This window comes from Gobius niger (genome assembly GCF_951799975.1).
Source record: "Gobius niger genome assembly, chromosome: 7".
NCBI lineage: Eukaryota > Metazoa > Chordata > Actinopteri > Gobiiformes > Gobiidae > Gobius > Gobius niger.
This window is the reverse complement of record NC_136858.1, coordinates 19039666-19052336: the sequence shown is the minus strand read 5'-3', so window position 1 is coordinate 19052336 and position 12671 is coordinate 19039666. Positions and strand designations below refer to the sequence as shown.

The window sequence follows — 12671 nt, the reverse complement described above, 5'->3', positions numbered from 1 at the left end:
TTATCAACGCTCTCAAAGGGAGATGTAGTTGCAATCAAGGGGCGTTTGACGCTGTGGATTAGATGTCAGCACAATCTTCTTTTGGCAGAGCGAGAAATTTGTGGCAAAATAGACGAGCTTGCATCACCCCAACGCAGTCTCTCTCAGTGAGAATTTCTATAAGCTTCTGCATATGAGAGAGTGTGACCGCAGTGATGAGACACTTGGGTGTAGGAAGGTGCAAATGGAGCTTGTGATGCCATTTATGGCTCTTGAAAAGTATAGCCAAGTATTTCGGACTTACTTTTCAAAGAGCTGTTCGAAAAGACTGATATTTAAAACATACTTTGACCTTTTCTTGTAATTAATGAACATTTGTTTATGTTTGAGCCAGCAGACCTCTGTGCTGTGGCGTATTATATTCACCTTATTCCGGAAGTTCACCATGAATTGTGCCCGCCCCTTTTCTCCTGTTAATCCCATGTTAATCAGTTAACATGGCACTGGTGAACTCCAATTAAAATCAGTTACTACACGAAAACAAACCGTATTTAGGCCACGCAGAGAAACGTTGCAGTGCTGACTTGTTGGTGTAAATGAACATTGGACATTTTACTTAAATCAATCTTCTAAACATCAGATTTGAGCGGCGAACATTTTCCCTTGTTCTCCGTTTGAATGAACGGGCTTCGCACTCGACCGGAAGTGTCAATACAACTGCCGAGACAAGGCAAAAAGAGGCAAAAGTGGGCGGGGCAGAATAAGGTGAATAGATACAGACGGCATCGTGTCATGGAAGGGGGCGTGGCCTCACTGAGGAGGAAAATTGTGGGTTTTTTCACAATTTTTCATTATTTTCTTTTTTCGGCGGATGTTGTGGTGAATGGTAGGCAACAGTTGATGCATCCAGGTCTCTAACACGGTTTTATAAAATGATCGATATGTTACAGCGCAAGGGAAGCAATGCCCTGTTTATGAGCATTGTTTTTGCTGATCATGGGATTCTTATCATTTGTTTAAAACATAAAATGCCTACCACGGCCCCCGGATGTGACGACGTATTGATGTGTATTCACAGCAGATTGTTCAGTAGAAGCGAAAAAACTGCAGTTGTAAGTTGCGCTAGCTAGCATTAGCATTAGCACGATGCTAACATGAAGCATCATGTTAGCATTCTCCGTTATTTATGTATTTATGTATTATGCTTCTCTCCATGTCTTTGTATCTTCATTTAGTAGAAAACTTTATTCATAATTCTGAATTAACAGATGCTGAATTATTAATTCAGTAATTTTAAGTAGTTTTTGAATAATTAGAGTTTAGAGATGCCGTCTGTATCTATTGCAGGATATTCTCTAACATTGCCAGACATCAAATCGTGAGCTTTGTGGATCCCCGGACACCCTGTTTTGAAATTAAGCGTGTGAATGTAAATACAGTAATGGGCCACGATGAAAGAAAACAGGCTGCTGGGACAAATTCATTTTGGGGCAAAGATTTGTAAGACGTTACTACTTTTATTCAGTTGTGCACTGAAGAGATTGGGAAACTCCCACATGCAGCAATAATTTAACATCTTAAAACTCTTTGCATGCTAAACACTACAATTTTCATTCTGCTGATATGTTTCCATTTCCGCCACTGAGGACAAAAAGGTTCGGGTGCCCCTGGCTTAAAAGCTTTAACTCATGTTACCTGCTCCACTGTTATGCTCGCGTCTCTGCCATGTTTGCTCACGGCAAATTTGTAAAATTGCACAAAGAAGAGAAAAAAAAGAACTGATACTGAATGATCTGTCACGTTAAGCCGTTCAAAAGAGCCGATTTGGTCATGAGCGTCGTCACATCACCAGACAGCGCAGAGAGAGTAGAGTATACACAAAGTTGCGAGCGGAGATGTGAGCGCGGCCGTGACAGGTGTCTGTGTTGCATGCAGATGTCGTCATGCCCTGTTCACATAATGACACCGCCTTCAACTGACACCGTTTGAATCCAGCTGCTCTGAGCCCGTTCAGGGATGAGCGGAGACCAGAGGTGGCACACAAGGCGAGAGAGAGGAGGGGTGGGGGAGAACAGAGCAGACAGGAGAAAGGAGAGGTGTCAAAGAGAGCCCAAATCAATTATTTTTAATCAAACATGTCGTGTTCCTGTGACGATAAACAGTTTCCTTCCTAGATAGAGTGAGGTAAATGTCGTGATGACTTTTTCCTCCAAAAAAAATGCTAGATACTTGAACGCACACGGCTCATGCAGTTAGCAAAACTTTCCAAAGGTGTACATCATACTTGAGCCTGCATGCCTACCACTGTGCATTCAATCCACTTCCTCTTGTCCCACACCTGGAAATATACAGTTGGAGTCTAATTCTAGCACGTAATAGCACATTCTATTCTATGTGTCGACGTGGCAGGTGGAAATATTCCAGCATCACCATCCGGATGCAGACACTGGACTAGTTATTCTTAGTCCCACAGCGTTGAACAGATTGCACTTTATGGAAAGACACAAAGCCGGTGTTTTCTCTGCGCTGACCTTTAGCCACACTCCAATTAAGTGCTGACACTGTCTTCATAAAGCTTTCTCATGTAGAGTTTTTATGGCTTCACACGGCTTCATAGCAGTGTTGGTTTTGCCTGCCCGCGCACCGTCACTTGCGGTGAGGTGAGCGTTTTGCCGTAGATTGCTTTGACCCTGGTCATGTCTGTAATCAGCCCCTCACTCCTCGCTCCATCGATCGCTTTAGGGCTTTATTTCAGAGGCCACACATCACAGGAGAGCTTTGGAATCTGCACACCTGCAAAGCTCCAAACACCTCTCCGTTTGAACACTGGCGCGTGCAGTAACCATCTGTTTGCTTTACCAGATTAATACGTGATTTTTTAACTCAAATTGGTGCAGAAGTATATTCCCATATGCTCACACACTAACAGAAGTGAAACATGAATCAAAGCCAGAGGATGTTGAAATAGTTCAGCGTTGCCTCTGTTGCCATGCTGAGAGTGCTGATCACAGCAGTAAAAGCAGGGTCCAGTGCTTTCCATGGCATCATATTGTAAATATTCACACACACAGTAGAACACTTATCGTCTGCAAAACGAAGGAACTCACAATGTTTAGCTCATAGCACCAGATTTTTCACCTTAACAAGCTGTGTGGCAGCCGGGCACAGAGCACCTCGGAGAGCGGCTTTAATAGCTCACTAAAAATAATTCTGCTGAAATGCAGTGGAGTCTCCTGTTGGGTTTTGTCCTGTTTCATTCGGAGCATGGCGTTATTGGCCGGGCCGTGGTCTCTCTGCTCTCCCATCCTGGCCTGGGGCGGCGGCGGTCCTCACAAACCAATTGTACTGTATGCATGTGTGAGCAGAGGAGCAGTTTATCAGCCTCTGCCTGTGGAAACAAACTCTATGGGTCTGCGCTTCAGCAGCTCAACCCAATCTGTGTCACTGGAGTGGAAATACACGCGCATGTCCCTGACGACCGGCGCTTACATTTGCATGTGTTTCCGAAAGTGAAATGAATACACGTTTATTTCGGGGAAGAATCACATCCTAATGTCGCTTTTGCCCTTACACTTCCTTACACTTTGATTGAGCTGAAGGGATCACGCAGCGGAGTAGTAAGATAATTGTGTTGTTGTACTAAGGCAGCTCACGCCAATGAGCAACCATTTTGATTTTCACCCTGATGCTTCCAATATGTGGTCCCTCCTCACAATGAAGACAAAACACAGCACACAATATGCAGTGCAGGGCCCTGAACGATCCCACTGCTGCTTTTCCATTTCGCTCTCGCTGCGGGCTGTTTGACTGCGTGCTCGGACGTGACAGAGAGTGTGGCATAAAGCATTTATAGTGTGTTGGTTCATAAGGCCATTTACTGCTTCAAAGAAAGGAAAGAAGAGGAAATACAGTTTTTAATATTGTCCCGTATTAGTGGAGTTTGGGTGCTCTGACTATTGTAGCCACTTCAATAAAAAGCAAACCACAAAATATTAACTTGAAAACAAATCAATTTTTATTTTCTAAAAGTGAAAGTGGCCATAGTGGAGTTGAACAGTGCGGGCGGGGTTGGGTATAGTTCTCCACTGAGAGGCTGTGATTCTCCATAAACGGCTGTCTAAGGAGTCGCACACACTTAAAGTCTAACTGATGAGGAGCCTGTTTCCAAGAGCAGTGACTATTGATCCAGTCAGTGTCCCAGTCAATACAGAGAAGGGCCACCTCTCAGTGAGTGTTCAGCCTCTCAAACCTCTCGGCCTGGAGTGGTCAGTCGCTCATAATGTGGGTGAGGGCACCAGGTGTCTTTTGAAATGTTCTCATCTCATCAAAAACATACCTGAAGCTACTCACACGTCTTTGAATAACCTTTAAATCTTCACCCGTGGCTATTCCTTGCACCGCGGCACCCTCACCTATGGTCATGAGATTTGGGTAATGACCGAAAGGACAAGATCGCGGATACAAGCGGGCCGATATGCGTTTCCTTCTCATGGTGGCTGGGTTCACCCTTCGAGATCGGGTGAGGACCTCAGCTATCTGGTAGGAGCTCGGAGTAGAGTCGCTGCTCCTTCACATTGAAAGGAGCCAGCTGAGGTGGTTTGGGCATCTGTTCCGAATGCCACCTCTCCGGTGTTCCAGGCATGTCCTATTGGGAGATGGCCTCATGGAAGGCCCAGGACATGCTGGTGGGACTATGTCTCTGAGCTGGCCTGGTGTCGCCTCGGGGTCCCCCCAGAACAGCTGGAGGAGGTGTGCGTGGATCGGGAAGTCTGGGCCTCTCTGTTGAGACTGTTGCCCCCGCGACCCGGACCCGGATAAGCGGAAGAAAATGAATGGATGGATGTAGCATTTTCTAACCAACAAAGTGTAAGATAGTGATAAAGATGTGTTTGACCTGCAGAAAGCGTAATACCCCCTCTTTAAACGTTTATAAGGGTCTGAGTCTAGAATTTATCATTTGATATCTCACTGCTGAAAAACACTAAAAGCTATCACTTTTTGTTTTGCTTTTTCTTTTGTTTTTGTGGCTTTAAATGGCAGTTACCTGATCTCACAGCGGATCCTGCACTGACCACCTCAAAAGCCATATAACATAATCTGATACATGAGAAAAATCTAGAGGTATAATTCATACAATAAAGTCATAGTCCAGCGCTCTGGCAGCCCTCGCGCTACAGAAATCGATGTGTGTCCTTCACAGAGGTTGTGACCTTTACCTGCTGATGCTCTCTTTCCCAAATTAAAAGAGTGGATCTTGTTACATAGGGACCACTCCACAGACACACACATCGTATTACCTACATGATGACAAAGCTATTGCAGCTAACGCTCCGAAACTCAATAGGCTTTTAACATTCATTTAGCCTGGACAGCGGTAGCAGCAGATCTGATAGCACTGGGCTGCAGATGAATGGAGGCTGACTTTACACTACGAGCCCCAGAAAGCAGCAGGGGAGGGGATACGGGAGCGGTTGATGTGGAATGGTGTGGGATACAGAGGTTGAGGGAATAAAAATACACCTGCAAAACACGAGACACCACTGACAGCCAGAGCGGGATCATCCCAGCCCTGACAATGGGAAGCACTCACGTGAATGTGCCTTAACTTCTAATCCGGAGAACGCAGGGCTGCAAACACGTTCACAGGGATTATAACGGTGCGAAAACTTTGAAGCTGTGCTCATAAACACTGTGAAATAACGCCTTCATTTTATACATGTGAGCAGTAACACTTTTACTGCTGTAAAATATACCGACATACCAAGTTGGGAGGAAGTGCTTACAGTTCAGACAGGCAAAAGGCGTACAGCAAAAACAATGAAACGTGAAAAGCTGTTCCTCTCCGGGCTCGGTGGGACTCTGACACGGCGCGTGAATGTTGGATGTATCTGCATGTCTGGTCCTTTGCGGCTGTGTTGGTTGGAGCGTGGGCCGAAAAGCCAGTTTTAGCCTCTTCAGACGCCTGCACATCCGCACTCCTCCACACTCCTGCCACTGCTCCAAGGTATTTTTAGGTAACATTGTATTCGCACACACGGCAGGTGGGGCCATTTCTGATCCCCCCATATCCACAAAACAACTCAACATTTATATGAATCATCTGCACCGCTGACCTGACAATGAGGCGTTTGCTCGAAGCTCCGTGTTCGTCGGGCACTGAAGTCTTTCTTTGTGCTCTTTTTTTTTTTTTGAGGATGCGCAATGTATTTGAGCTTCTTGCGAAAGGTATATTGCGTCACGTAACATAATGACCATTTGTCGATAAAATAAATCCTTTGCTGACTGCGTGGCTGAATAAATGACTAAATGTGATGAAATTGTGCTGAAGAATATAGTGGAAGCGGAAAAAAAAGCTCAGATTTCAGCATAATTTTATATTTGTGTGTGTGTGTGAGAGAGAGAGGAAATCCAAAGATTGTCGTCATTATAAAGTCTAACCAGTCCAGCCTCTGTGGTGCAGCTGTGATAGCCTTGTGAATAAATCCATAAAAACAAACGCGGCATGAACTGAAAACAAAAAGGGTTTTACACGGTAGCTTTTTATTCTGAAATATGGAGAGTCTTAAGCATTGATCAGTTAATCCTCTGCTTATCCTTCCATTCTGGTGCTGTGGTCTTTAGATGCAGTGTTAATACTCCAAGCACGTTGAAGCTTTTAGTGGATCTTAAACCCAAACGTGAGCCGATCCGCGAATGGACAGCCTCCTGCTGGTGGACGTGCGCCTGGGCATTTGCCTCCTCCTCCCCTCTGGCTCCTGCGCCCGGGTCCCTTTTGGACTCGTCATTGCGGAGTGACCTGTGTTATCAGTGAAGCCTGGATCTCAGAATGCCGACTGAGATAAGAGTCTGTGAGCTAAAGCTGAGCGGACTCGGAATACCAAAAGAGCCAGACAGAGGCATGAGGGAGTTGTGGGAGGAAAAAGGGGGAGCAGAGGGAGGAGTGAGGGTAATGGCCTGCATAGTAGATCTACTGAAGTATCTAGATAGTCTGCACCTAATGGTGACAGAAGGGGACTGTGCCAAACAGCAGTGTTCTTGGTCAAAATGTGACATTACGGAATGAGTAAAAGCTGAACTATTTTAGAAAGTGTTTTTAGAGTTTATGTGTTAAACCCACGATTCAGTTCTCAGTTCATGTCCTAAACACTGAATTATGAACTGCTAAACTAATACAAGAATCACCGGCATCGTGCACCACAAAAGTCCACAAGGTTAGGCTGCAGCGCATATGTCAGACAGCTTTGTGAGAGTGAGTCCTGAGCCGATTGCTGCTTTTCAAACCCTTTCTGTCGTAACGTCCAAAAGAACTGCATGTATTTCAGATTAAAGCTTACTCATAAAAAGAAATATTTGCAATTTGCTAATTGTGACCTTTGAAATAGTGATTTAAATAAGATTGTCATTATACTTGTAGAAATAGAAAAATGTAGCCAAAACCATGACATGATCAAAATTGTACAAAATTCCAGTCTTGAGGGATAAAGCACTAAAAGAAGCCACTCTTCACTGACAGGGAACACGGCGGCTGTTGGAACAGGCTGTGGACATCTGCGTGAAGCTGCATCACAGAAAACTACAGATGCATGCTAACGTGTGCTAATGTGAGTTATGCTAACAAGGTGGCGATTATAAATATTTAAATCAGGCAAAACATCATGAATGATTCACAGGAGCAACAGTGGTGTGGTGAGTGTGCGTTCTATAAAAGACAAATGATATGCTGCTTATGGGGGGATGTGAGGCAGGACAGAGCCTTCAGTCTTCATGTAGGGGCATTTTCAGCAAGGATTTCGGTCTCCAACTTCAACATGAATGTGCACTTTTATGCATCTAACGAACTTGTAAAGCCACACCTTGCACCGTACTAAAATAGAGAGCATATGTATTGCCCAGCTGAATATGTAAATTGCAGGTCTCACAGCGCTGCTGTGTGTTCTCCTGACTCAGCACATCGGTGCAGCTGCAGTCGGTTTGTTGAGCCTGCATGTTCACACATGTGTGTATGTTATACTCCAGCGTGGGAAGCTCTCAGGAGAGGTCAGAGTTTCTCCTGGTCATCCATCCCCTCCTCAAGAGGGGCCGGTGTTGTCACTCCAGAGGGATGGAGGTGAGGTCTCATCCCTCTGAAGAACCAGTCTGGACAGTTTCTGTTGAAGACGCACAATTGATGGGATCATTTTAGCCAAAGCATTGACTCAAGCATTTACTTGAACTCCTTATGCATTTTGTTTAATCCAACCATCCATGTTTCTTACCAGCAGGTTAGAAGTTAATCCAGTTAGCAGCTTAATACACATAGAATACAGTGCATACTACATGTAGTGTATACACAACACACAAGCTAAGATCAAGTTGCTGTTGTTGTTTCATACATAAGTCTTATTAATCTTAATGGGCTTATTTGTGTTGCTCCTGTTTGAGATCACAGAAGAACTAAATGTGTAGTGTAGAGCAGAGGCCTGCAGAGACATGCTCAGATCTCCCTCTGTGCAGCTGCTCTCGGTGCTGTGGTGTTAATGCGTCTATAATAAACTAAAGCACTGCGCTCAGTGCTGGTATATTATTTATTGATTTGTGGAGGAAACGTTCTGTTTGTGTGTGCGCGTCCCACAGCAGCGCTCAAAGCAGAGTGACCCAGCGAGGTCAGCCTGTGCACATCCTTTACATCCAAATTACAGTCTAAAAGAATTCATAGAATTGTTGATTTGTGGGAACTTTTAGTATTAAACAGACACTGCTGGAGTGACAGGTTCTGCTGCACCAGACCACTGTGGCATAGATTAGAAATGAACAAAATAAGCATTGACTTGAGTGTCTGGATGTCCTCTGTGGTCTAAGGGCAATTCTAGCACACATGCCAGGAAATAAATGTAATCTATGTATGTGGCAGTGTCAGGCCTGAGCTCCCACCTCTCCACACACACATGCCCAGGCTCCTCAAATGGAAATTACCGAACACTTTCACATAAGCAGCTTTTTGTAAACGAGCCGCTCCGTCTTCCCGAGAGACAAAAGCAGAATTGGAAAACATCAATGATGGGAACATAATGAGGCGCGCTTACAAGAATATTACCAAAATAGTGCTGCTCCCGACGTTTAATCACAGAGTGTGTCCTGCGGCGAACGCATGCACAGACCAGGGTGCAGCCGCTTTATGTGTCACACAGACTTTTCATTATGTTTACTCTCTGAACTTACACTTGTGTATTTTCTCAGAGACTCTGCAGGCGCAGGGAGTTTTTTGTAATTACATAATACTGTCTGTCGACTTTAAGGGTATTATTTTTTATATTTTTTGCTGTCTGCTTCCCAGTTTTTACTGCATTAAAGATGGAAAGATTTGCAGACAGTGTAGGCAGTACTAAATCATTTGCAACATCAAGAAAAAGAACATAAGGAAAAATATATTATAGCATATTTCAAAAAGGAAAGCCACTACAGCAGCTATGAAATGAAATTTACTCAGTGTTATCGGCTACATTTGCATTGAACCTTTATGGCAACATTTCAAAACGTGTGGATGTGTTTCAAAACCTTTCTGGATGGAGAATTCACTGAGGGAGGGCAGGGCATGCACCTGGCTGATTAAAGCCAAACTGACCGTCATCCAGGTCAACATACAGACACTATTACTGTTTGCAGGCATATCTTTGTTCTGACTCTTCTGAAGTGGCCGTGGGAGGACAGTGGGGGGGCTGTTTGAGTGAAACCGACTCCATCGGCTGCACCTGCCTCACCGATGACTGTGAGTCAGAGCAGGTACAAGGAGGAGCGACGGGCGGGAGATCTGAGCAGCCCGTCTAAAAATAACCCGCTACAGTCGACGTGAAGACAAGAACACGGAGCGAGATACACTGTTTGTTCTGGTTTACACAAACAGGTCCGGATAAAACAAGAGGCGTCCGCTGAGACTGTGCGGGAGGCAGTTACGTCTCGTATGTGAGGACTGTCAGACACCCGCCTCTGTCAGCCAAATGCAGTTCTCTTGTTGTGATGGCTGGACTTCGGGACGCTCTAAATCTCTGTAGGATAACTGTTTTGGAGCACAGTCGTAAAGGCTATCAGCAGTCCCATGGGGAGGACAAACACACTGCATGCATAAGAGAAGGCTGGTTTGAAATGTGAAGAATGAGTTTCGTGAATGTGACAACCACGGGTAAAATGATGCCGCGTGAGAGAACAAAGGTGTTTTTTTGAGTCTTTCTCAATCAAATGTGTTGGCGGTGTCTTTTTGTAAAGTTTAATCACGCCTTTGTTGGCTAAAGAGCCTCTCGTATGCTTTTCTTGAGTGATCTGGGTGGACAGAACTTCTGAGAGCCAAACTAAGGCCTTGCCGAACAGATATGGGGATGTGATCTGCTCTGGAGCACAACAACTAGCAAACAGGAAACAAAGGAGAGAAAATTGTAGAGATATCCAAGCCAGACAAGGGCTAATCCACGAACCATACTACTGACTGACTCACTTCTAAGTGGACTGTTTTATGGAGGCGTGGCTGAACAACAGTGATCCCGATATAGCACTAAATCCACCAGTTTTTATTGGTTTCGGTGTAATAAAGGTATACAAAGTGTTCCACCTTGTTGCTCTTCATCCTTCCCCATATTCCTGTACTTGTGTTGAATCGGCGGTTGCCTGGTGTTATGTCTTTAATCTTTTTACGAAAATGCTAATATTAATACACAGTTTATGAGACTAGTATGCCCTTTATCAAGCTGGCACATCTATATGAAATCTTTAAACTTGGTACCAAAATGAACCCTGTTGTTTTGATGTGTCATGTCAGGTCTTTTTTTTTTTTTAGGATAGGAGTGCAAATGCAACTTCCTCCTTCTTCACTTGTGATGTTGTGATTCCAAATGTAACAAAAATAATGAAAGCGATTCACACCTCTTTCACACCTGCAGCTTCTGTGTTCAGCTACAAGAAACACAAAACGCATTTCCGAGTAAAAGCGGATCAGGGACGGTATGAGTGAGTCCTTTATGTAAAAATACGTGGAGTTGTGTTGCAAAGAGCAGCCAGCGTGATGGACAGGTTTGGCCTCGTAACATCCAGTAAACTCTTATGGAGATGTAAGTTGTGGGTCAGGGACAACTTTATGTCCGCCTGCGTAAAGGCTGCCTGTTACTGTCCCATAAAGGCAGATGCGCGCCCCGTAATGACTTCATCCACAGCCGTTATATCAGCAGTTATAGGGCTAATACAGGCGCTGATGGGGATAAAGCTGCCCGCTGCGGGTGCCAGCGAGCGCTGCAGATGGGAGCGCACAGATGTGAGGTGGACGCAGTGAGAGGAAGCATTTTGTGCTCCTGGTTTCGCTCCAGGTCTGTGAGCTGAGAGCTTTCACTGGAGTGGCCAATCGGACAGGCTCACGTTAAAATAACATATAGGATTAGATCGTAGACATGTTCGGGGCATTATGCCGGTCGCAGAGTCATGAGAGGAAAGTACAAAGTAAGAACCTTTGCCTATGATGTTGTGAGAATGTCTCCCAACACTGTATGTCCTGTCTAGTAAAGTATATTCATGTATTTCAGTCATATCACGGCCCTTTCCCCAAAAATATACAACAGATGAATCTGTCAACTAGGTGATTCTGACCATAAGTCAAATAGATGTGGAGATGTGACCCCAACGCCCTCTGCTAGCAGGTTACCTAGTCTCTTTAATGAGGTAAACTACTTCATATTACAAAGTACTCTACTTGGCAATTGCTATGACAGTCCTAATGTTTGATCACTTGAGGGGGAAAAAAAACACTGCCGACTGTATGCACTTATCGACTTAACTCACTGTTGTTGCAATGGCAAATTCATGCAGATGTCATGCATAGAATTTCTATGGTACAATACACGACAAGCGGTTTGTAATAGGCACTTTCTCATTACCATTTGGTGATGTACTTTGAGTTGGCCAATTTCTCCCCACTCTCCTCCCCCCTCACTCCAGCCATCCATGTTTGTCTATCGAAGCACGCAGACATGTATCATCGCATATTGTGTGTTGGAGATTATTTACTTATTCATAGCCCCAGACCATTTCATTCTTCAACTGTGTTTAGTGTGCGCAAAATCGCTCGCTGGCAATCAATGCAATTCATCAAAATGAATCAATATGAGGTATTATCACTTTCTGCGGCCGGGAGCACACAGTGAAACATGTAACTGTTGGAGTGGATATTTATTAGACATTTATTCACACTCGGCACATTTCACAGCAGCACCGATTGAGGCGGAGGCAGGAAATCGACAGAACGGCCTCGACAATCTCTCTCTCATCATCCTCAGACTTATGTGGTGAGCAATCCAATAATCTGTCTGCAGCAGAAGCATGTAACCTGTGCAGCTGCCCTGATTGGATCCTGTCAGATCAACTGTTGTCTGTCACTGGTCCAAAGGGTTACAGTCTGAACAAGTGTTTTTCTTCTCTCTTGTAGATCTCTGCGACTCTGAGGAAAGCGGCCCTCTGTGAAGCGTCTCAGTGATGAGCTTAAGGTAGGCAGTGAGCTGTGTGAGTGAATCAAAGGGCCTCTGATGGGCCCTGACAGCGGGCCCCTGATGCCTGCTTAGCATTCTGTGAGAGCGGCTCCTGAATGTGCACTGCTCTGGGCTCTGGAGAGAGCTACTCTCCCGAGCACTACTCCTTTCATGCACACTGCTCCTCATGTGTTCCCCCATATCACTCTCCTG

The 12671-nt window shown here is 44.9% G+C and overlaps 1 protein-coding gene across 1 annotated transcript in view; it reads left to right on the top strand.

Annotated features, from left to right (window-relative positions):
* The window catches only part of cdh11 (cadherin 11, type 2, OB-cadherin (osteoblast)), a 72805-nt gene that overhangs the window by 23222 nt on the left and 36912 nt on the right, over nucleotides 1-12671 (top strand). Inside the window, exon 2 of the mRNA XM_079559426.1 lies at nucleotides 12419-12476. The gene's annotated coding sequence lies outside the window, so the exon portion shown is untranslated. The remainder of the gene's footprint in view (nucleotides 1-12418; nucleotides 12477-12671) is intronic.